Genomic DNA, 9,059 nt, shown 5'->3' with positions numbered 1-9,059 from the left:
CCTGCCTAAAAAAAAAAAGAAAAAAAAGATTAGAAAACAGCCAAATATTAAAATTATAGATGTGTATACATACATACAATTCTTTATAAATATAGATATATCTATATTTATAAATATATATATTCTTGAGAATTAATTACATAAGGATAAAACCCAATGGAAAAATAGGCAAAAGTAATAAAAAATTTTCAAGGAAAATAAATCTCAAATGGCTAATAAACTTATATAAAGGTGTTTAACATAATTATCAGGGGAATAAAGTTTTTAATTAAAATTACAACCCCAATGAGATATCATTTTACACCACCATATCAGAGAAAAAAACCTAAAAATTCAAATTCCCAGTTTTGATAATGATATGAAGCAATTCTCATTCTTTGGTGAAGTTAAATTGGCACAGACCCTTCGGAAAACAGTTTTTAATTACGTAGTATAGTTGAACATGTGTATACTCTGCAGCTTAACAATTTCAGTCCTAGATATAAAATCCAGGAAAAACTTTTACCAATGTTCATTAGGAAACATGAACAAAATGTTTACAGCAGTACTGTTTATAATGGCAAAAAAAAAAAAAAAAGAAAGAAATAACCCAGATGCTCCTCAAGGTAGAATTTATTAATAAGTTATGGTACGTTCATAAAATAGAATACTACAAAGCAATGAAAATTAAACTACAGCTACTTAGCTACTTACATCCACATGGATAAATCACAAAAACAATGCTAAACTGAAAAAACAAGCCAAGGAAGAGCACATCAAGAGTAATTACCTTTATATAAAGATTAAAAACAGGCAAAACTAAGCTATGTATTATTTAGGGACATGTTCCTAGGTGGTAAAAACAATAAAGAAAACTGAGAGAGTTATTAACACAAATTATGGACAGTAACTCCTTCTGGAGAGGAATGATTGGCATGCAATCCAGCAAGAATATATCCAGGGATTCTGGGGTATTTAAAGTACAAACACTTGGTCCATTAGTGGATGTATGAATATGAATTATTTTTCCTTAAATTATACATATAGGTTTTCATATACTTTTTTGTATGCATGCTATATTTTTAAAATAAAAATAAAAAACAAGACCTACAGAGTGTAATCATAGGATCAGGGAAGGGAGAGGGGGCCTCTGATAGAGACATTAGATCAGTGGTAATGAAAATCACATCAGTGTATACCCTGTGGTCAAGTTATTAACCTACAAAGTGTGGATTTAATTAAACGCTCAAGTGACAATCTTTCCCATATTAAGTTATTGGGAGTAGCCTTGGTAATCCTCCATTCTGGTTACATTCATGAGGATAAGCCTTTGAGACATCCTTGCTGGCTTTTTACCACATGAGACATTCAGAGAAAGAAAAGGTTTTTCATCATATTGTTTGGAAATAATTAAGTCAAACAATAAGTTTCACACACTGTTAATGAACTATGTGGCCTTGAACATTTTACTTAATTTGGGTGAGCCAGTTTCCTCATCTGGGAGATAATAGCACTGTGGCAAAGGCATTTATTGCTATCAATAGGCTTTCCCTATGCTTTTCAATCTCTTTGCAGTTAGAGTGATCATATGACTACTTATGGCCAATGAGCTTTGAGCAGAAGTGACATGGAACTTCCTGGACAAAAGGTTTAAGACTATATTTATCCTCCCTGTCGAGGTACTGTGGAAGCCACATGAGAAATAGAAACAGAGAATCGCTGCTTAGGGAGTTGCCCTCCCAGACCCATAGTAGACTTTGTGTGACTGAGAAATAGAGTTCTATCTGTTAAGCTACTAAGATTTCTAGGTTCCTTTTTATCACAGCATAACCTAGCCTATACTAGCTGATATCAAAACCTTGTCTGGAAACCAGAAAACATGCTGTCCAAGTGGTCACTCACTACTCTCAAACTAGCTATTTTTGCAATTCTCCAGGCATCCTTCAATGAAATTAGCTGCCTGTGTCTGACAATTTTTAACTTTGTTTTAATTTCAAATTTTGAAATAATTTTAGACTTACAAGAGTTATAAAGTTAGTACAAAAAATTCCAATATAACCATCACACAGGTTTCCCAAATATTAATGGAGAGCCTATAGTATAATAATCAAAACCAGGAAATTCACATTGATAGAATATTTTTAAACTAGTCTATAGACCTTATTCAGATTTTACAAATTCTACCAATCATGTCCTTTTTGGCAGACCAGGATCCCATTCAAAATTATATGTTGCCAGCACAGCAGTGTTTTGTAATTGTCCTTATAGAAATCTTTCATCTCCTTGTTAAGATGTATCCCTGGGTGTGTGTGTGTGTGTGTGTGTGTGTGTATGTGTGTGTGTCTATTCTAAATGGAATTGCATTCTTGATTTGATTCTCAGCTTGAACACTATTGGTGTATAGAAATGCTTCCAATTTTTGTACAATGATTTTGTGTCCTGAAACTTCACGGAAGTTGTTTATCAGTTCTAAGAGCCTTTTGGCAGTCTCTAGGGTTTTCTAGGTCTAGAATCATATCATCAGCAAAGAGAGAGAGTTTGACTTCTTTACCTATTTGGATGCCTTTTATCTCTTTCTCTTGCCCAACTGCTCTGGCTAGGATTTCCAGTACTATGTTGAATAGGAGTGGTGAGAGTGGGTACTGTTGTCTTGTTCCAGTTTTCAAGGGGAATGGCCCATTCAGTATGATGTTGGCTGTGGGTTTGTCATAGATGGCTCTTATTTTCAGGTATGTTCCTTTGATGCCTAGTTTGTTGAGTGTTTATCATGAAGGGATGTCTGATTTTATAAATGTTTTTTCTACATCTATTTAGATGATCATAGGACTTTGTTTTCAATTCAGTTTATGTGGTGAATCACATTTATTGATTTGCATATGTTGAACCAACTTTGCATCCCAGGAATAAAGCCTACAGAGGTGATACAAATAAATAAAAAAATATTCCACGATCATAAATTAGAAGACTCAATATTGTTAAAATGTCCATACTGTCCAAAGCAATGCACAATTCAACAGTATTCCTATTAAACTACCAACATCATTTTTCACAGAATTTTTAAAAAAATGATTCTAAAATGTATATGGAATCAAAAAGGAGCCCAAATAGTCAAAGCAATCTTAAGCAAACAGAGACATCGCATTATCCAACTTCAAACTATACTATAATGCAAGCTTGTCCAACCTGTGGCCCAGAATGGCTTTGAATGTGGTGAACACAAACTCATAAACTTCCTTAAAACATTATGAGATTTTTTTTGCAATGTTTTTAGTTCATCAGCTATCATTAATGTCATCATATTTTATGTATAGCCCACAACAATTCTTCTTCCAATGTGGCCTAGGGAAACCAAATATTGGACACTGCTTCTAAGGCTACAGTAACCAAAACAGCATCATATTGATACTAAAACAGACACATAAACCAATGGAACAGACTAAGGAACCCAGAAATAAAGCCACACACCTACAACCATCTGAATTTTGACAAACGCAACAAAAATAGGCAATGGGAAAAGAACTCCTCATTCAATAAATGGTGCTGGGATACCTGGCTAGCCACATACAGAAGAATGAAACTGGACCCCTACCTATCACCATATACGAAAATTAACTCAAGATAAAGACTTAAATTTAAGACTTCCGACTATAAAAATCCTAGAAGAAAACCTAGGAAATACCTTTCTCGATATCAGCCTTGGCAAAAAAAAAAAAAAGAAAAGAAAATGTATGGCTAAGTTCTCAAAAGGAATTGCAACACAAACCAAAATTGATTTGGAAACTTATTAAACTAAAGAGCTTCTGCACTGCAAGAGAACCTATCGAGGGAATAAACAGACAATCTATGGAATGGGAGAAAATATTCACAAACTACACATCTGACCAAAGTCTAATATCCAGAATCTATACATAACTTAAATAATTCAACAAGCAAAAAACAACCCCATTAAAAAGTAGGCAAAGGACATGAACAAACACTTCTCAAAAAAAGACATACACGTTGCCAACAAACACGCAAAACTGCTTCATATCACTAATCGTAAGAGAAATGCAAACCAAAACCACAATGAGATACTATCTCATATCAGTCAGAATGGCATTTTTTAAAAAGTCAAAAAATAACAGATGTTGACAAGGCTGTGGAGGAAAGCAACCTTGTTGGTGGAAATGTAAAATTAGTCCAGCCACTGTGAAGAACAGTTTGGAGATTTCTCAAAGAACTAAGAGTTGAACTACCATTCAACTCAGCAATCTTATTACTGGGTATATACCCAAAGGAAAATAAATTATTATACCAAAAAGACCCACGTAGCTATATGTTCATTGCAGAGCTATTCAAAACAGCAAAATCATGGAATCAACCCAGTTGCCCATCAATGGTAGATTGGATAAAGAAAATGTGACACATATATACCATGAAATACTATGCAGCTATGAATGAAATAATATCCTTTGCAGCAACATGAATACAGCTGGAGGTCATTATCCTAAATGAATCAATGCAGGAACAAAAAACCAAATACCACATATTCTCACTTATAAGTGAGAGCTAAATATTGGGTACACATGGACATAAAGAAGGGAACAATAGACACTGGGGACTACTGGGGAGAGAGAGGGAGAAGGGCAAGCACTGAAAACTACCTGTTAGTACTATGCTTACTACCTGGGTGATGGGTTCAATCACACCCCAAACCTCAGCATCACACATAGACTTTTGTAACAGATCTGCATATGTACCCCGATTCTAAAATAAAAGTTGGAAAGGAGAAAAAAAATGTGGCATTTGATTTCATATCACTTTTAGTGTGTAATAATTCCTTAGTCTTTGCTTTTCTTGACCTTGATATTTTTGAAGAGTACAGGTCAATTGTTTTGTAGAACATCACTCAATTTGAGTTTGTCTAGTGTTTCCTCATGATTAAATTCAGGTTTTGTATTTTTGACAAGAATACCACAGAAGTGAGGCTGTGTTCTTTTTTCTTTCTTTCTTTCTTTCTTTCTTTTTTTGGAGACAGGGTCTCAGGGTCTCACTCTGTCACCCAGGCTGGATTGTAGTGGTGCAATGTTGGCTCACTGCAACCTCCGCCTCCTGGGTTCAAGCAATTCTCCTACCTCAGCCTCCCAAGTAGCTGGGATTACAGGCGCATGCCACCATGCCTGGCTTATTTTTGTATTTCTAGTAGAGATGAGGTTTCACCATGTTGGTCAGGCTGATCTCAAAGTCCCGACCTCAGACGATGCACACACCTCGGCCTCCCAAAGTGCTGGGATTACAGGTGTGAGCCACCGTGCCCAGCTGAGACTATGTTCTTTAAAGTGCATTATAACAGAAGGCATATGATGTGAATATGTCTAATTACTGATGGTGTTACCTTTGATAATTTAAGGAGGTATGTCCCAGGTTCTTCCATCATAAAGTTACTCTTTTTATCTTTATAATTAATAAGTATCTTGTGGGGGATACTTTAATACTTTGTGAATATTGTTTACAGGATCATCATACTTTCACTGATTTTAGCATTCATGGATGATTCTTGCCTGAAATAATTGTTACTATGCCAAATGGTAATAATCCATTTTCCATTATCATTCTACATGTATTAGTTAGAATTCAACTGTAAGAAAGAGCTTTCCGTTCTCCCCCATTTATTTATATATTCAATTATGTATTTATATTGGTATGGACTCATGTGTATTTATTTTATTCTATGGGCTATAACCCATTATGTCATCTGTTAATTTGTTGCACAAATTATCCTAGATTTGGCCAATGGAAGGTCCTTAAAGTTGTCTCTTGTGTCCTTTGATATATTCCCATTTTATTTAAGCACTTTCTTATTTTCTGGCACCGCAAGATGTTCTAGGCTTCTCCTCCTACTTTCCCTGTCATAGTCCTGGAATCAACCATGTGTACATAGAGCCCTAGGTCTTTTCACTGAAGAATGGTATTTAGAAACCAAGATGTAGGCACTAACTCTGCCTGACAACTTTCTATGCCTTGGCATTTGAGAATTTCCCAAATCTCTGCCTGCACTGATTATTGTGATTTTCCTACATTATTAATTTACATCTTATTTTCTGTTTACTGTTTGCAGCTCCTTTGTTTATATTAAAGCCCAATCAAGAAGTCCTAGCTGGTATTAAATTCAGTACACGGGCTTATTTTGTTTAGTCATTAACATTTTTTAAATTGGTAGATTTCACATGAAACAAATCCTAGCTTCTCTTGAAAATCAAGAATTTATCTGAGCATCATGCTTAAGAGCATGGACTCTGTATTTGAACCTGGGTTTGAATTCTAGCTATGCCTCTCACTAGCCACGTCACCTCAGACAAGTTACTTAATCTCTCTCATGCCTCAGTTTCTCATCTGCTAAGCGGGGCTAATGATAGCATGCCATCATAGGGTTGTTCTGGGATTAAATAAATTAATTCATATAAAGTATTTAAAGCAGGGTCTGGAACATGAAAATTATATAAGTGTTAGGTTTCGTCATTATCTAGTAACACTAGGCCTGCAGTCCACATTGCAATAATCAGCTATAACTAAATAACAGCTGCTGAGTGTGTCAGAATGGCCAAGTGGTCTAAGGCACAAGACTCAAGCTTTCTCTTCCTACACTTGGGACTTCTGGTCTCCACAGGGAGTCAAATAACAGCTGCTGCCTTCATATACATCTTGCATTCCCCACCACCCACGGTCTCCACTACTCCTTAGTGTATGACCTGTACTGAGGGAGAGTGTCATTTGGCATTTATCATCTTATGATCCACCTATTATCTTATCTACTTGGCCCTGGAAGTCATTTGAATATGTACCCTTGCTCTAATAGGAAAGGTCTATTATAAAGCACATCATACAATTCAATGAACTTGGCTCGGGTTTTTAAAACTATGACATTTTGAAGGTTTCCTTCCATTTCACCAACTACCTCCAAGTGCTGTTTGAGGTTAGCAGCAACTCAGAAAAGAGTTATGCATGTTTCTCTTTTAATTATTCTAAGTCAAGAGCTAAAAAAACTTACCCGAATGTATTTAATGCCCTACAGATCTTAACTCCCTTTTTCTTGATGAAACTAGACCCCTTCCAAAGCTGTCCCACTTCCAGGGTGTGAAACATCATGCCAAAGCAGATTAACTTAATCTAGTACTGTTTCTTTTTTTCTTTTTCTTTTTTTTTTTTTTCAGATGGAGTCTCGCTCTGTCGCCCAGACTGAGTGCAGTGGCACAATCTCGGCTCACTGCAACCTCCACCTTCAGGATTCAAGCAATTCCTCTGCCTCAGCCTCCTGAGTAGCTGGAACTACAAGGGCGTGCCATCATGCTAGGCTAATTTTTTGTATTTTTAGTAGAGATGGGGTTTCACTGTGTTAGCCAGGATGGTCTTGCTCTCCTGACCTTGCGATCTGCCTGCCTCAGCCTCCCAAAGTGCTGGGATTACAGGTGTGAGCCACCACACCCAGCCATCATCTAGTACCTGTTTCTAAAAAAGCACGTATCTTCCCATTCCTCTCCATTTCTTTTTTTCTAAGATGGAGTCTTGCTCTGTTGCCCAGGCTGAACTGCAGTGGAGTGATCTTGGATCACTGCAACCTCTGTCTCCTGGGTTCAAGCAATTTTTCTACCTCAGCCTCCTGAGTAGCTGGGATTACAGGTATGTGTTACAGTGCCCAGCTAATTTTTGTATTTTTAGTAGAGATGGGGTTTCACCATGTTGGCCAGGCTGATCTCAAGCTTCTGACCTCAAGTGATCTGCCTACCTCAGCCTCCCAACGTGCTGGGATTACAGACTGTGAGTCACAGTCTGTCTCTCTCTCTTTTCTTCTCTTCTCTTTCTCAGTACACAAAACACACATACATGCACACATGTGTGTGCACACTTTTATAGAGACAGATGACATCCTGTTCACTTAAGAAAAAATAGAGTTTGAATTGTTGAAAGCTAGTGGATATGCAGAACTCAGATAAATATAACCTCTTCAGAAGCAGAGAGTGGGATGTTAGAATAAAACTAAACTAATTCCTATTTTTTCCTACTACCAAGTATTTCTACCTGCATTTCTTGACACTGCTGGTAACGTGACCCAATAGTAGAGATTATCAGCCTCTGCAATCATTTTGGAACAGTACTCTGATTTTCCCTTAGAGAACTATTTCTACCCTGGTACACAGAGTATAAAATGACTATCAGTCAGGGTGTCACCCTCTCCTAGCCAGGGAGTGAGGACATGATCCAAGCTAAGTCCAATCAGTAACCTCTGCTAGGAATAAGAATTTTGAATCAAGTGAAAAGGGATGGAAACAGTTTCAGACAATTCATTTTGGTAATGGTACCTTGAAGAGAGAATTCCATGACATCTGGACCATGGATTCATTAATATTAGTAATTTAACCTCTCTAAGCTTTAAGGTGCTTATCTGCAAAATAACCATAATAATAAAAATTGACAGAAAAGTTATTGAGATTAAATTAGGTAAAACATGTAAGCAAAATATCCATCACTGTGTCTCAACAGGGAGTTTATAACTCAACAAAGCAGAGGAATAATAATGAACTATTACTGTTTAGAATGAGCACTATGGTTCCAGGCTAGATTTCATATTGAATATAATAAAAATAACTGACTATATTTTCCTTCAGAATTGCCAGAAAGGAGAAACGACAACTTTTCCTGGCACAAAGCCCAGAAAATCACAACTCTTTTCTTTCTCTCTCTCTCTTCTTTCTTTCTTTCTTTCTTTCTTTCTTTCTTTCTTTCTTTCTTTCTTTCTTTCTTTCTTTCTTTCTTTCTTTTTTCTTTCTTTCTTTCTTTTTCTTTCTTTCTTTCTCTCTCTCTCTCTTTCTCTCTCTCTTTCTTCTTCTTTTTTTTTTTTTTTTTGAGATGGAGTCTCTCTCTGTCGCCCAGGCTGGAGTGCAGTGGCGCAATCTCGGATCACTGCAAGTTCTGCCTCCCGGGTTCACGCCTTTCTCCTGCTTCAGCCTCCCAAGTAGCTGGGACTACAGGTGCCCGCCACCACGCCCGGCTAATTTTTTGTATTTTTAGTAGACACGGGGTTTCACCGTATTAGCCAGGATGGT

Source organism: Rhinopithecus bieti, unplaced genomic scaffold (assembly GCF_001698545.2).
Source record: "Rhinopithecus bieti isolate Rb0 unplaced genomic scaffold, ASM169854v2 scaffold_76, whole genome shotgun sequence".
NCBI classification, from domain to species: Eukaryota; Metazoa; Chordata; class Mammalia; order Primates; family Cercopithecidae; genus Rhinopithecus; species Rhinopithecus bieti.
The sequence above is the reverse complement of the archived record's forward strand: the minus strand, read 5'-3'. Positions refer to the sequence as shown.